At 29.5% G+C, this 18,115-nt stretch overlaps 1 protein-coding gene across 1 annotated transcript in view; it reads left to right on the top strand.

Moving 5' to 3' along the window:
* Nucleotides 1-258: 258 nt before the first annotated feature.
* The window catches only part of LOC148233618 (TWiK family of potassium channels protein 7-like), a 32,833-nt gene continuing 14,976 nt past the window's right edge, over nt 259-18,115 (top strand). The window contains exon 1 of the mRNA XM_088188573.1: nt 259-497. The gene's annotated coding sequence lies outside the window, so the exon portion shown is untranslated. The remainder of the gene's footprint in view (nt 498-18,115) is intronic.

Here is an 18,115-nt window from a genome sequence, read left to right as displayed (position 1 = left end):
CTAAAAAGCAAAACATGAGAGAGAATTTTCTCCATAGAATATTATTTTGTGAAAACGTGTTTTGCAATTCCTATTACTGGAAGTTGTAGTACAATAAAGCTCGGTTATTTGGAATGCACGCAGCCAATTCGTTCGACAAAAGAAACGATCCCCGGCAGGGGGCGGAATGGCGAGACCGATTGTTACGCGCGTCCTCGACGGCCCGGCGCTCGGCTTCTAAATATCGAGGATTGTCTCGGATCCTCGGAAGAGTGGAATACGATCGTGGGGTAGGGGTGCGCGCGCAAGGTCTGGGTGCGCCCCTGAGCCCCAGTCGGGGGACGAAAGTCGAGGGGCGAGCAGCATCCGACCGCGACTCTCGCCCGGCGAAACTTTGCCGCGCGCAATCGCCGCAGTGCCTCTCAGTGCTTCAGTGCCGGTTCAGTGTTCGTTCAGTGCGTCCCGTTCGCCTTCGAAAGCAAATGCAAACGCCTTCAGATCATGCCGTAAACGACAGGGTACGACTACTCGAAAACTTTTTCAATTTCTTCTCGGCCGATAGATTTTAAACTCAACATCCAACGCGTTTTATAGAGTGATCTATTATTTTATCGCATCTTGTCTGCGGACTTAATTCCTCAAAACTTTTTGGTAAAATTCTAGGAATTGGTTGCATGCGTGTTTTGATCGTAAACTATTTTATGATATAGATATAAGCTCACTTTTTTTGTTAAAAATAAAGGGATCAAACCTCTTTGTATACGTATTTATACGTATGTATATCAATAAAATTAGTTAAACAACTTTAAACTGAACTACAACAATATATGTTTTATTTCCACAAACATTTAAGATATCGGGAACAATTTTTTTTATTAAAATACTTTAAAGTACAGCGATTTATTGAAAATCTAATAGATCATCATATATAGCATTTTATCGTTACCACTTATTATTAACAATACATAAAAATCTGCAAGTTCCTCATTACAATAAAAAAAATACTCACTTTGTAATACAAATATTGAGCATTTTTACAGTAATTTCAAATATTATTTTTGTACTAAAAAATATTTAGTTTAACTGAACTAAACTGATTTTATTAAAAATATAGTTTATTTAAAACTAAAAGTTTTCCATATTTATTTCCATGAGAAACATAATTTATATTATACATGACATGATTCAATATAAAAATAATAACTGCTGAAAAATATTGTATTTTTTTATTAAAATTCGTCTAATCGATTTTAATAATAATACCATATATTATATAATCAAACAATATGTCATTTTGATTCTGATTATTTTATTACAATATATGGAACTGTAATTGTATTAAACCAGTAATATATTATTTATTTTACCCGCGACTGACAGCATGAGCGTTCCGCGCGAATCTTGGTGTTTCTTATATGATTAATAATTTATAATTAAATAAAAACATTTATCTTGTTTGAGTATTATTACCGCGCTGTTATCTTGCGAATAAACGTAGCTTACTTAAATCCGTTTGTTAACTTATATGCGCTCATCGTGTATCACGCCTGCGATTCTAATTAGTTAATTGGATATTTGGTATGTGAAATCAGACATATTAAATCGAATGTTTATAATTGAAGTGCTACATTGGTATTTGCGTATTCGTGACGCCTTGTCTTTACACTGTTACAAATTTTAAGCGTTGGCCTTAATATTCACAAGATGTAAAGTTACTAGTAATCTACATGGGATTCGAACCCTATGACTCTCACTAAACCGTTGATCCACATCTCTATTGTCAAGCAAAATTATACTATACTATAGCATATCTAACTAAGTATTGTTATAATTATTATAAAACTATAAATTATTTTGTTATAGTAATTAAAATTTATTTATACGCATATCTTATATTTTAAAGTGTGATACAATATTATTATTTATTCATTATAATTAATTTTTTTAACCTTCTATTACAACTTATTATATTATATTTCTAGTCTCTTATGCAGTAGCACGTAGCAAAACGTCGCTGTTCAGCGCAGCTTTCAACTTTAAACTTAAAAGTTGAAAATAGCTCAGTTGACCTAGAAATGCCAGTTAGAATGACATGTGCAAGTGTCACATCGTTACTGTTTGTCGTTTGAGAAGAGTTCTTGTGACAGACAGACACGTCTATTTTATGTTTTATTATTATTTTTTGGATCTATCAAAGTAATAACAATTACCTTTGAGTAGATAATTTGTAATATATATTTTATTTTAATATGCATAGCTTTTAATGACCATAAGTCACCTTGAAGTTTGAACCTGATTTAATTCATAATTTAATTCGCTATTAATATATCAAATTAAACTTTCACGTTGCATGAAAAGCCCGTTTTTTTTTTGGGAAACTATTTAAAAGAACTTTGGCTTTAATGTATAATTAAGGTTTTTCGAGTTAAAACAATAATCTTACTTGTTTGTAACTAAAACCGATTACAATGGCAATATGCCGGTAATCTTTTTCGTCAATTAAAATGCCTCGAATTGGATTGTATAATATTATTAATAATCTACATGGGATTCGAACCCTATGACCCTCGCTTAAACGTTGATCCACTTCGCTATTGTCAGACAAAATTATACTATACTTTAGCATATTTAGCTCATAATTGCTATAATTATTTTTTAAATATAAATTATGTTGGTATACTAAAAATTTAATTACACGCATATCTTTATAGGCATTATATTTAATATGTTATCGTGAGATACAATATCATTATTTTAACCTAGCTTTATTACGCGACTTATATATTATAATATTTATTTATTTTAATTTTTTTTCATCTGCACATATTACAGCACCACATAATTGCCCATCAAAATCTCGCTGTTCAGTTCAACTTTCAACTTAAAAGTTGAAAGTTTAAAATAGCACAGTTGCACTAGAAATGACATATGCAAATGTTTTGTTGATACTGTTCATCGTTTGAGAGGAGTTCTTGTGACAGACAGAAACGTGAATTTTCTGTTTTATCATTTTTTTATTATTTATTTTATTATTTTATATTTATTTTTTACGAACAAACACCTTCGAATAAATATTGGGCTACAATATTAATCTGGAAATTTGTAATATATATTTTATTTCTTAATAGCTTTTTTTAAATATGCACAGCTTTCAATGACCAGGTGTCACCGTGCACTTTAAACCTAATTTAATTCATAACTTACCTTATATTTAAATATATATTCCGCTAATGGAATTGAACCCGTGACTCAGGACTACTAGTTCAATATCATACGAAATTGAATTCGTCCTTGATATATCAAATCACACTATTTTATTGGATTAAAAGACCATTTTTATTGTGTAAAAGGTCTTCATTGTGTAAAAGGTCTTCTTTTTAATCCTTTTTCATAAATTTTTATCAAATGCCTCGAATTATATATATAGTATTTAATGACATATGAGATTAAGCTGAGCATTAAACTATAATTCTATTTATCTTCTACAATTACTTAACCCATTTTTATTCGGATCATATCCGGTCCTAATTATATAATTTATGTACATAAATGGATTGCATAAAATAAGTTGCAAATAAAATAATACTTTTTTTTAATAATGATTTTTCAGGTTATCTGAAATTATTTTTCAACAAATTAAATTTGTTAATTGTTTATCTCTATATGTATTTGAACAGATGTGCATATACGTTGCAACAAATATATTCTTCCTGACTTTCGATCGAAATCGCGAATAATTAAAAATATGTTATAATTAAAACTTTCTAAGCTATTATATTTTACAGAAATTAGTTCTGATACAAAAAAGTATGAATTATATTATTGCTGTCCACTTTTTCTGTATAATTTACAGAATTTAAGAACATTTTTTGAATCTTTAACTTAATTACCAACTCCGATGTAAAAATAATCAACTTGTAACACAATCCGACAAAAAGTTTGTGTACGAAGTCTGTATAAAAAAACAGAGACAGATTAAATGTTTATATAATGTGTTTTATATTTTTTTTTTAAATAATTTTATTTTTCTGGTTTCTACGAATTTTTAATTCCGACTCCCGATGTTGGAAAAATTCTCGGAACAGAACCTACTAATGCCGGTGCGTCTCACCGGGTCTCTGCCTTGTCTGAGACTAGTGTTTTTTTCTCGAGAAGCATTTTTTATTATGTAAAATTAAATTTGTACGAATATTTTTAAAATGTGTACAACCACTGCCATTTTTATAACGCTGCATAAGTAAAAGCTAGTTCGTGCCTAATATGCATACTTCTTGAAATTAACCCCAAACTGTGTCGAGGAATATCAAAAAAATGTTTACAAATTCTTAACACTCGAACTCGCCTTATTTTTGCTTAAGCAAAAAAATAGACACTTGTATAATAAACTACACCAAAGGTGTTCGTGGAAGATGTTTAAAAATAGGCATACTTTCTCGGAAGATCGAAAGTGTTTTTTTGCTGTTTTCTATTACTCGAACCGGCCGGCGCATTTATCTTTGCTTTGATGATCTAAAAACCCGCTCCGATAAGAATAAATTACGCATGGGAATCGGCAGAATGCAAAACTATTTAGGGCTTTTTTTCGATAATTCAAAAAGGTTTTTTTATATTGTTTTTGTAAAGTAGCAACAGCTTTCATTGACATTTGTCTCACGATTAATAAGAATGACGATATTTGATACTACTTTAGATAGCATGTGTTTTTTAAAATGTTATTTTAAGAATAATATGTTATAATGTATTTGCAATACTATATTTTTATTCAATACAAATTTTTTATTCAGCAAAATTTCTCGAGAATTCTCGATAAATTTTAAAATTAAAGTTGAGAATTCTCATTTCTTGAGAAATCAGAATGCCTATATCTGACCAAGTGTCGCATATTTTATAATGCTTGATTTATTTATTTATTTATTAAAATTATAACCATAATGACCTGATAGGTAATTGCCAAAAAATTTTCCAGATGAGGATGTTTGCGGGCCAATTGCATCGCACTTTTGACACAAATGTGCTTACACCTTAAAATAGAAACGGTCTAGATGACCACTTTAGTAATCATTAACCAAAATGTAGTTGGCAATAATATGATGTGCAGGGTATAACGCACTGTCTACCATGCATCCTTTTCACACATAGCGTAGTTTTTTTAGTTAGTACTTATGTGTGATTAACGTCTTGCAATGGATGTGATAGTAGGTGATCCGTGAAATATTTTCAATTATTAACGCAAATATCGTTAAAATGGTCTCTAAATTGCAACCCCCCACATATATCAAAGTCTATATTTATAAATCAGTTTTTTAATTAGTGATGTCACTTAACTTTTTTTCGTTTTAATAATATACATAAATAAGAAAAAATAGTTTAATTTGTCCACGATTTTTTTCGCCACTTTGTAGACTCACATATTTTTTTTAAATATTGAACGGTCTTCAGTTTTAAAAGTTTGGTTATCTTTGTTGCAAATTATAGATCAAAATCTATATCAAGCTTGTTGATCGTTTTTGGTCTCGAGCTAAGCGTCCAAGTTGCGACACCTGCATCAGAATTGCGTTTCGCGAGGAATGTCTATTATCCGCCAGAGCTTTAGAGAGCGCAAGGTTCGAAGCAGAAGCTTTAAATATAGAAATGAATTATGAGCAACCTCGCCGTGCGAGTTCTATTCGGCCTTCGGGAGCGTCCGAAAGCGAAGGGGAATTTGACGAAGGAGAGATCGGTCGATATGCGGGCGACGATTGTTCCTCGAGGATAATAAGCGAATCGCCGCCGAAATTACGATCGGCTGGAATCGGTCCAAGAAGAAGAGGAGAGTAGATAGGGACATGGGGAACCATCGATCATCGTCGCCGCTGACGCTAATTACATACTCGGAGTAATCCCGCGTCAAAATAAACACTCGCTATCTGCCCTTTAATTATGTTGTTTGAGGGTTAAACCGTCCCGCGTCAAAACACCGTTTTACATATCGATCCGATATCTTCTATCCGACCGTTCCGAAAGAAACGAGTGGCCTTTATTGCCCTGCCCCTTTAATTATATTTTCGCCCCGCCCCAGTAAATTACGTTTCCGTTCGTTCGCTGCTAACATAATTTTCAACCTTATTTCGCGTAATTTCTTTTTAGGGCAAATAGCAATTTTAATTCCAGGAATCCGATAAAATTAAAAAAATACAGATTATCCGAGCGTGACTGAAAACTTTTGTTTGAAAAAATAACAGCGCGCCTTTACGTCGAATAAAATATTTTAAGCAACTTCCGTTCCGGTCGAGAGACCGAATACTGTTATCCTCTTTTTCTCGATGACCCTCGTACATCTATTATGCAGCTAAAAGAGCGCTGCCAATCAGTAGCAACCTCTGCCTGTTCGGACGTTACCCATCAACCGTAATATTTTCGATACGTCATTCTCTCCGAAGGTAGTGTAATTAGTCAAGCAACTGCAATTTTTCGCAGATATTATAGTATACATATAGCCGTTCGTATGCTTTGCTCTCCACGAGATATGTTTGTGTCGAAGTATATTTTATTTTATTAAACTAAACATAAACAGAAAATAAAAAAAGACTTGATATTATAATTTATTTCTTAATGCATGAAGGTGTTTCCTTGTTCCATTTAGAACACCCTCTATATTTTTATTTATGCAAATTGTCCTAGGATTATTATTATACTAATTCATACCTACGTACATTATTCCTTAATGCAATCATTAAATTGTCTCTATTTCTAATATTAAATTTATGTTCATCTTAAACTCTTATTAAATACAAATTATTATAAACATTTTTTCTAACTTATATATAAATACTACAACATTTATATTCAGCGTTTCTTGAATATCCAACCATTGCAATCTATTAATCATACTTTAACAACTGGTAAATCAATAAAACTACCCTTATTGCCCTATTTTGTAAATTTTGCAATATCGTTCTATCTAATTTATTATATTAAGCATATATAATATTGCTATTGCACTATAATAGATGCAATATTGCAATATTGTAGATTATTTTTTGTTTTCATACTCAACACATTTTTCATCCTTATTAAATCTATGTACATCTTTATTGCTTATTAAATATTTAATAAAATATTCTGGTAACATATTATTTTTTAATATTTTCAATACATCTTGAATATTTAACCATTCCAATCATACTTCTACAACTAGTGAATCAATTTTTATTTAAGACTACTCTCATGGCTCTGTTTTGTATTTTTACCTTCATTTATCTAATTTATTAAATCTTTTTTCAACACATTTTTCATTCTGAATAGTATACCTATCATGTAATTACAATGATACTTTTTTATCTACAATTCCTCTTAAATATTTTATATTATCAAATATTACCATAATAGAGTTAGATGTAATTATTTTTATATTATTATCTAACATATTTTTATAATTAATTAATATACATTTTGTTTAAGTACATTATTTTTAACCCTATTTTTATTATATTTAATTAAATATTATTTATTTTTTTATGCTAATATATGAGGATCTTTGTATATATATATATATTTCCATCAATCTCCAATATAGATTATGTCGTTTTTCTGAGTAGGATTAATTATAATTAATCATCTATCGACTTTTCGCACCATTTTTTTAGCTATGGCTCCCATATTTCTATATTGTTGGTATGTTTTCCATTTTTTTTATTTCAGACTATATTCTACTCGTTTTGTTTTATAATAAAACGGATGTTTTATAATAAATCTTCAGACAAAATAAAAAATCAGGTTATATATAACCTGATTTTTTATTTTGTCTTTTTTGCTGCATATAGAAAGAAAAAACTTTCACAGATATAAACACTTTCATAACAGATATAAACACTTTTACAGATAAAAACTCGTATAACAATCTCAGAATATTCATTCATAATTTCAAGCCAAGAATGCATAATACCAACTTAAGTACATAATATTTTCAGGAGAGTCGGTCGATGTAATAATGTGTTGTTCTCTTTCTTTTACTAGCAATTGAGAGGTATTACAAGATTCTTCAAAAAAATTTTGAATACAATGTGATTTCTCATTTGGGCCAGGAAAATATTCTATAAATGCTTGTTGTGTTGTATCAAATTATAATTGGAATTTTTATTGAGTTCTTTGTTGTTGATTAGCGAAATATTGCGTAAATTATGAAAGCATTCAGTATTTTCTTTTCAAATAAAATCTGCGATAAAAAGTAGAATTATAAATGCATCTATTTTATTTTGTACATTAAAAATATTTATATTTGTCGCTTGGAAGAGAGTGTTAAGTTATTAAAATACCCAAAAATATTTACAAGATATCCCATTTTTTTAAATACAATCCGCTATATTTAATAAGCTTTAAATATTTACTTTATTATTAAAATTGTTGAATTTCATTTTAGGGTGCCATAAGCGCAAAACTCTTTCAAAACTTTTGCAGAACTTTGCCTTAGGTGAAATCTCTTCAAAGATAAGTTTAGGATAAAATCCTTTTTATCTATACTAGGTGCACTTGAAACTAATTTAAGAAGAACAGTTGCTGTGTAAAATGATGTTTTATCAAAGTAAGTAATTCAGCAAGGTGTTGAACTGTCGATAGAACCATACCCAAAAGTTGTTGACCTGAAACTTACTGATGAGCTTTTGCACTTTTATATATACGCGAGACGAAACCAAAAAAAAAGCACTTTCAAATTTATCAAATTATTTACAAGGATAAAATCAGATGCTCTTCCTAAATGTGGAATCAATCTTACGTCTATTTCCTAGCTTAACTGTTCATGAGAAAGGCTATTTTAAGTTTTAAAAATGAATTTTAAAAAATACACTTAGCATTTTGAGCAATATGAGTGAAAAACTTAGACAAACATTTTTTATAAACTCCGGGAAAATTTTGCTATAATAATATTTAGAAAAATCTATAATCAACTCATATTTAATGATTGAAACTTATTTATTTCTTAACTTATGTTTTTAATATACCATAAGTTTGGATTTAAAAGTGTGTCACTGGTATTACCATTTTTTTATAATAATATTATATATAAATCGAAAATTATTACTTATTTAAAAAAAAAAATGTCTCACAGTGTTAATTATATTCATGAAATCTTTTGATTATGACATACTGTATTTAACAATAACATCTTACGTCCATTAGTATTTTAATATTAATTTAATTTATATTACTAGTATTATTATTATAACTACTATTATTATTATTATATTATAAATATTTTTTTATGTCCTTTGTATTGCTTAAATTAACACTTCCATTCCATTTTCCTTTACTCGTGAGAATGGGGGCTTGAAGTGGCCTCACAAGTGGAATAGCCTAGAGCCTCTCTTCATCTAAATCCGGTCCTGCCAGCTGTATGTTCGGACAGTTTCGAGAAGTCGATGCTCTTGTCCGGACCCTAGACCTAAAAGATTTTTCTATTTCATATATAAAAATAGAGACATATCTTAATAGAAGCATTTATTATATTATGTATCCTTCTGGGTCCACTTTGGTCAGCTTTATGATTATTCTATTATTTTAGACTTTACGCAATATACGTACTTTATTATTTTAAATTATCCCAGAATTATTATGATAATATTATTATCAATATATATTTTTTTCAATATACATAATTAAATTTAAAAAAGTTTATATTAAGAAGGTTTTTGTCAAACAAGTTTATTATAAAATATTTATTTTCTGGAGCACTGTGTTTGTATTTGTTATTTAATGAAAGCAATCAAACATCGAAATTAAGAGTAAAAATCGTTACTTTGCAGCATGAAATTGCTGGAGAAGGTTTTGCCACTTCCAAATAAAAAAATGTCAATTAATTATTTGATAATAATGTCTCGAGTGATGGTGACATTATTGATATAACTTTAGATTTTGTCAAAAAAACTGTAATTAGCTTTGCAACAGAGTATAAAATTATTTTCTTGTCAAGTATAGCTACGTGTTATCCGTTAAGCGCGAAGTTAAGACATTCCATTATTAACTACTAATCTATATATTTTAGTTTACTTTTAATCCGATGACACCACAGAAAACCTCTTTTGAAAGACCCACCGATTTGTAACCCGTGATATAGTACGTGAAAAATATAATTTAATATATTAATAGGTATATATTATATATTTAAAAATATTTAACAATGTGCTATATCGAATGAAATGTAGAAAATCAAATAAAAACAATAAAAATTATGCTTAAAAAAATAAAAGTAATATAAGTATGTTTAATGTTTCTTTCTCTAATGTGGCTTTTGTATCTGGTTTTTCCTTTATTATTTTTTTATATCTACTTTAAAACCACAGGTGTAAATCCGAATGCAAGCATGCAGATATTAATCAGCCAGTACGCAGAAATGCTTGTTCAAAAATATACGTACTTTCAAATGCCACTATTACCTTTTCCACGAAACTGATTAGTCCCTCAAATGTTTGGAATAAGCTTTGATAAATAACTGGATATTTTCCGACGAAAACATATTTTTCAACATTTCATTCTTTTTTAATTCAAAAATTTATATTTGTAGTTGATGTGGTACATCATCAATATCAATATTAGAGGGATTTAAAAACATTTTTATTTAATTTTCCTTTTTGAGAACATTTTCAAATCATCACGAAAATTCACAATGTAAATCTTTAATAATTCTAAAAAATGCCGTCCAACCAATTACAGAAACAGATTTACAAAATATGTTATGATTTAAATGCCTTAATTTAAGAATACATATTAAACAAAAATTTATCCTTATACTGCAGACTCAAATTAAGATCATTTATACATCTACCATAAATGCCAGATTCGTAATCCATTGTTAATCTGAAAGTTTTGGGATAGAATTTGTATGCTTCGTCATGAAAATATCGATTTCTACACATAAAAAAACCTCTTCATGACCATCTAACAGCTGAGTAGTAAATAGGTGTAACTTCCTTAAACTTGAATTGCGATATTTTTTAAACAAAATTAAGATATGATGTAAGAAATATATTTTATTTTTATTTTTATATAAAATTTATTATTGCATATTAGCAAGCCGCAGAAAAAAATCAAAATATGCGTATAAATTATATGAATGTAAAACCCATGTTTATCTATCGCATACATATAAATCGTTCATACTTAAAAGGTCAAAGCTACGTTGTTTCTCTAAATAATGATCTCTCGATACCGCGTAAAATTCCAGCTGGTGTCACATAAGGATGCGAATACTGTTATTTTTTATTCTTTATACTAATGACAACATAATCCTATTTTAAAAATACTGATTTATCAATATATGCTGATGACACAGCAATCATAACTGATTATTACGGTCTTAATCAATTGCAATAATGTTATAAAAATCATATTTATACATTCTTTATGAAGCAATATCTTTTTAAAGTGATATAAGAAACTACATTAAATGAAGTTCGGGGATCATTGTAGAAATTAAAATTTCAAACAACAAAAATTCTGATCATAGATAATCAATATTCACTAATGTATATTTAAGAATACGTAAATATATATCTGTATATATAACAGATGTAAATATGATTTTAATTTTAAAATATCATGTTTTAAAAATATTTTATAATTATATTAGTAATTTACATTGGTATGATATACTTACATTTCCTATAATTACACAAATTTGTACTTTAAAATATTTAATAGTTGGAATTAAAAGTGAATTTTCGTGTGCGCAGTTTTATTTTGCGTAATATTCCGGTCTCATCTGGACTCATTTTGTCCATGGTGCATAATTAATCGATAGAATGTTAAGCATTATATTTTTATGTTTGATTTTGATAAACTATAAATTTCTTAAGCGTACAGTTTTGATGTAGCTTAAATTTGGGTTCTTAATTGTAATGATTATTTTAAGTAAAAATATAAAAGTATTTATTATTATTATCGATGCAAGAAAACTCATTCTGAATATAAATCAAATTATTTTATATTAGCAATATAAATTAACAATTTCTGTAGAGTTTATATAGATTATTTATTCTTTAAAAAGATATGTTAAATTATTTATGCCTTACTTCTCAGTTTCCAATCGCTCATCTTGTTCTAAAATCTTGTCTTTTAAACTGTTTTATTTCATCTATAGCTTTTTTTGTACTAATAAATAGTATTAAATTTGAAATTCATAAGATGATTTACTGAATAATATATATACCCTACGTCTATTATATTATCGTAAAGTAACAATACTTCTTAAAATGATTAAATTGCGTTGTTCTCCAAATCCCTAACAAGACTTTGTTTAGTCAACCTCGATATTTATTGGATTAAGAGAGATTAACAAAATCTATAAAATCTAATTTGCCGCGATCGGATTAGTGATTCCGGTCCTAACCCTCGCGTATTACCACCGAGCCACCGAACTGATAAATGCTAATTATTAGTCATTACATTATAGTGTTCTAATCGAAAGGATAAATCCTCGATTATGCGTATTTATCATATGTGAAAAACAGGAGTAAACCGAAGATTGAATTTTATTTTCAAGAGCCCTAAACCTACATAACGTGACACGACTTAATCCGCTTCGACCCTTCCGCTTTACATATTAGAAGCGAATATACTTCGTTCGCAAAATATGAGTATTTCCTTTTTAATTAAATATCGGGGATATGAGGGATCCAATTCATCGGAAAATGCAAATCAAAGCAAACGCAGCGGCAGATATGTCTTTGAAATCCGTAATGGGATATAGAAGACGCGAGACTTTGGTTCCGGGCTTTTTTAACTGCAAAAAGATCGCTTAACGACGGCTTTGCGGATACGGAATATTATTAGCTTTCCCATATCACATAAATGCCACCGAAATACTATAAAACGAGTCTTAATTTGATCTCTCCCTTTTGTTTCTCTCTCGTTTCTGTGCCTCTTTGCGCTCTATGATTTTTTACGTGCGACTAATTCGCAAAACAAAACGTTAACACCGCCCTATTTCACCTACGTTCAGAAAAAAAACATTTAATTTTCTTTCATATGAACGTGGAAATGTTCTCTTTTCAATTTTAACCCACATATAGAGTCCATTTACTTAAGAATTACGGCGGTAGTTTAACCCTTATTTTTGCTGTATCCAATTAGTGCGCATTTCAAAAATTAACGTTTGTATTGTGCATCTGATTTCAACCGGACTTTTTTTCAATGAACTTTACTACCTAAATATTTTTTATCACAAAGACAACTATATGTATAAGTATATCTCAATTTTAATACGATGTGCGAAAGCTGCCTTTTAAACACTATGACAACTCGAATTTGGCAAGTTATATTTTTAACAGACCTAACATCGTATATTTTTATCGCTTTAAGACTTACAATCAGTTGTTAACATAACCATTATGAATCTTTTAGGCTTTTTTATCCTACATCCCAAAAGCGGAATGCCTGAATGTCGATATTCCGACAAAAAGATTGATTAACTTTTAAATCACGCATTACAGCTTTTTTCAGGGAAGGGTAAAAGTTGACTAGTTAGTGATCGTTTTTTTAATATTTCGATTTCATTAAGATGTATAGTATTTCATTAATTCAAAGAAGGAAAAAATGCCTTTAGCTGCTCCCTCCCCTCCTTTTGTATTTAGAATCTACGTCAAAAGCAATAAAATCGTGCCGTCGCAGTTGAAATGTTTAGTTATCTAACGTTCCTATTTTTACTTTTTATTGTATATCAATATTACGACCTGCAATAAGTGATAATCGAATGAAGTATATCTAAACCAAATTTTGAGCTATAGGAGAGCGCAAAAATAGTTATCCCTTCTCAAAAGTAAAAAATCCGAGTCAAAAGCAATAAAATCGTGTCGATGCCGCCGCAATGGGAACGCTTTCGGAGACCAAAAAGATGTCTATTTTTATATGACAATTTTTATATTTCTTGTGCGTGTTGCGATAGACCATTGGCGTTCCATATGGCAATATGTTGTAAGTTTTTGATAACAATATTAAGTCTTACAGTTGGGGAAAATTAAAATATGCACATTTAAACCAATTTTTGAACAATGTAAGAGCGAATAAACAATGATCTCTTCTCAGAAGTCGAAAATTCACGTCAAAAGTAATAAAATCGTATTGACACCATCACAATGGGAACGCTCAGTAACGTAAAATGAGTTTCGGAAACCAACATGACGTCTATATTATGTTGTTTGAGAAAATTTTTATTTCTAGTGTGTGTTGCGATATACCGTTGGCGTTCCATATAACAATATGTAGTAAGATTTTACGTCTTATAATTAGTGAAAATTAAATGAGGTGCATTTAAACCAAATTTTGACTAATAGGAGAGCGCAAAAAACAGTTATCTGTTCTCAGAAGCCAAAAATCTACGTCAAAAGCAAATAAATCGTGCCGTCGCAGTGGAAACGCTCGGTTATGTAGCGTTCATATCAAGATTTTAAATAACAATATTACTATTTATAATAAGTGTGAATCGATTGAGGCACATCTTAATCGAATTTTAACCAATAGGATTGCGTAAAAAACAAATATCCTTTCTCAATATAATGTTGCAAATTCTCACTTTCTTGCATTATTCTTCTGACCGTATTCGTTTTCTTATACCTAAATATCTGTAGATTATCTCTATTTCCAGTATTAAATTTATGTATATCTTATTTTTTATTAAATACTTATGCTAATGCGTTCATCTGCCTCCTCCCCCATAGCAAATAAATCCCTCAAAGTTTCAACAAAATATTATATATCCAATATTTTTTTAATAATAGTAAAGTTTTCGAAACATATCTATGTATACATAATTAATTGAACGTTTAATATTATTCATTAACATTCGCTCATAAAAAATTGAAGCAAATATAGATAATTGAATGATATGTTTTAATTTTAAATCGGGATGTTAAGATGTTAAAATATTAATCATTGAGGTTTCAATTAGTCGCCTTCACTTGTGTCTATTACATAAATATTAATTCTCATTATGTCCACAATATTAATCTACTTTAAACATTTTAATATGTTCTATTATTTTTAAATAATTAGTTAATAAATGTAGTATGCATAATTTATTCCTATTTATTATGTGATTAGCGACGAATCTTAATTGCTGTAACCTTAAACTGTAATTAAGTAATATGCATAGTTAAGAGACATGGCATACGCGCGCCTGAACTCTCGTGAACCGTGCCCACTGACCTAATGGCCGTCGAAAAGCGCGCCACATTTACGACCCCTTCTAATGTTCTGGGTAGATATACAAAACCAAACTAGACACACTTGACTCTCAGTCTACGGACTTTTAACACACTTTCTCGTTTCGTGTTTGAGTATCACATCTAGGACACGCACTCGAGAAGAAGTACCGATGTAACCGAAGATTTACTATCATAGCGACTACGTTCGACCTGTGCGCTTCAGAAAATATTTAACATCATTCACTGGCAGTTGAAAGAGATCGAGCGTTTTGGCGAATTAAGTGTATAAATTGTTAAAAGGTTTAGTTATCGCCGTCGCATGTTTGTATTGTGAGCATCCATTACACCTCTACTTAATATATTTAGTAGTTACTTCATTTTTGCAACCACTATTTATATAGTTTTTTTTTTAATTGCAGAGAAGGAGGCTTACACTTTTTAATTATATTTTACTTACAACTTCTTACAAGTCGCGTACCTATTATTTTGCTATTCTATGATACTAACAATATAGAATATTGCTTTATATACATTTTTTAATACTAACATGTCATGATCTGTGACATAAGTTTCTAATTATGTTTTTCCTTTGTACGTAGAATTAAGCATAAAGTTGTTTGTTCTGTTGTTTGACTGGAAAGTGTGCAATAGAGTGATATCGTATGCATTTTATATTGCGCTGGATTCACTGCCACCTGCAGTCTGCATAATATTTCATATACCGTTATATAAACGTGTTCGTGTATTTTTGAAGTTTTACATGCGCATATATTATAGGTAGATAGATATGGATATATATTTTGACCTGAAAAATATATTCTCTGCGATATGAAAATATATGAATCTCTTTCTAAATCTTAAAGAAAACGGTTCTTATGACGTATTTCGTCTTGAGCGATTTTTGCTTTGCCACTTGCGCGCGCCAAAGGACAGCCTTTATTTAGCAAAAACCTTTGAGTCGAGTTTTCCCGTACAAATCTTAAAAATTGCCGAATCGCTTATGCAGAAATATTGCAATTACAAATTGGCCGTAGAAGCCCCAGTTATATTATGTATCGTCAGTTCGAGCCTATCTATACCGAAGTCGGGCTATTCGCGTAGAGCGCGTCGACCATCAATCAGACCTTTCTTCGGAACTTTCGCCGGAAAAAGCGCGAACCCTATCAGATTCGCCCCCAAGATTTATTCTATCGGAGATCGCCTCCTAATGCATCCCTTGTCGTATTTTGCAAATTCGTTAACCTTTTTTTTTATTTTAAACTACTCACTTTCTGTTCGAGGATAATTGGCTACCCGAATCTTTTATATTGCCATTTTAAATTTTGACAGATTTCTGGGAAACTTATCAAGCATACGTGTGTATTTATGTCACAAAAATTGATATCGGTAAAATCTGATCTTTATATTCTAAGAAATGTGATAGATGTTCTCTTTCGCATGAGTGGCGGATTGATGATGTTTTTTTTTTAAAAAAAAGTATACCTTTTAAAAAAAATATTTGTAAAAAAGTGTTTAAAGAGCGGTAAATCAATAAACTAAACCAAAAATTATTAATCTTATTTAAAATCCTCCGTTTTTTCTATATGCTTCAAAATCTTAATTTTTTTTTATTATCATTGATGTAATTCTGCATGAGTAAGATATAAGTCATTTTAGGGTTACAATTTGATACATTAAAAATATAAATACAATACGTATATATTTAGAAAAATATAATAAGTACACTTAAAGTGTATATTATTAAATTTTAAAAGAGCAAATAAGAAAAGTATTAAGCATAGTATAAAATAAAAAATAACAAATATATAATCATATGACATATGTATTATTTATTGACTCAATTTTATTTAATTAAAATTGCATGAAATCATATAAAAAATATGTTTTTAATTTCTTTGCAATTATACCTAGTTGATTTTGGTAAATCATTAAAGGATTGAAATGCAATCAGTGGCGTAGCTAGCATACATTTTTTGCAGGGTCATAAAATCAGCATTTCTTAAAATAATAGATTGGTTATTATTAATCTCTTGTTATTCGTGGATTTATATATGTTTTAGTGCATTCAGGGTTAAGAACCACACTAGACGATCCCATCGCGAATATGCCACCCCCAAGCAATTGCCGCCCGGGGCGGCCCGCATCCTCCCCCCCCCCCCATAGCTACGCCACTGAATGCAATACATTTTAAAGAAGTTGTGCTAAACTTCACAGAAAATGCTCATGGGATATGTGAATCATCGGCAGATCTTATTTTATAATAATGTAGCTGATTTTCTCCCTAGTTTTTTTTTTTGTTATCAACATTAATACATATATGTCTTTTGTGTGAGCGTCGAAAAGCAAATCTAACAATATTTTTTTAGTATCATTTTGAATAACCTAAAATGATAACATATATGTTATATGATTTTAAATATGTGCATAATATTTTTTTTTAATTAAAAAGTTTTATACGATAAATATTTTAAAATCTGTGTAAATTTATTGACATTGGTATAAAAATAATATATAATCAATATGGTTAAATTTTTTTTAATTTTTATCAAAAAGTATACTTAAGTATTTTATATTATCACTTATTATAATTAGAGAATTAAATACAGTGATTGTGATATCAAAATTATCATTAATAAGCCGCTTTCGGATGCGCTCACTTTATAATGAAACATTATACGTTTAATTTTCTACTCCAAATCGTATCGCTTTGTTTAAAAGATGTATATAATAATACACGTAAGCCAAGGAAATATATTTAATTTAAATAATAAAAATAAAAATTGAGTTTGCTCGATTAATTTCCGATACCCCGGTTATGAATTATGTTGTTTCGACCAATGAAACAATAAAACAAAATGGCTGACAGCACCTCGACAACAGTTTTCAATAGTTTTTCTAAGCGACAATAGTTTTCTTTAATTTTTCCTTTTAGAATACATAAACATTTTCATTGCTTCCGATTT

Source organism: Plectrocnemia conspersa, unplaced genomic scaffold (assembly GCF_051122295.1).
Source record: "Plectrocnemia conspersa isolate PC_06_02 unplaced genomic scaffold, ASM5112229v1 ptg000007l, whole genome shotgun sequence".
NCBI classification, from domain to species: Eukaryota; Metazoa; Arthropoda; class Insecta; order Trichoptera; family Polycentropodidae; genus Plectrocnemia; species Plectrocnemia conspersa.
This window is presented reverse-complemented; position numbering and strand designations above follow the sequence as displayed.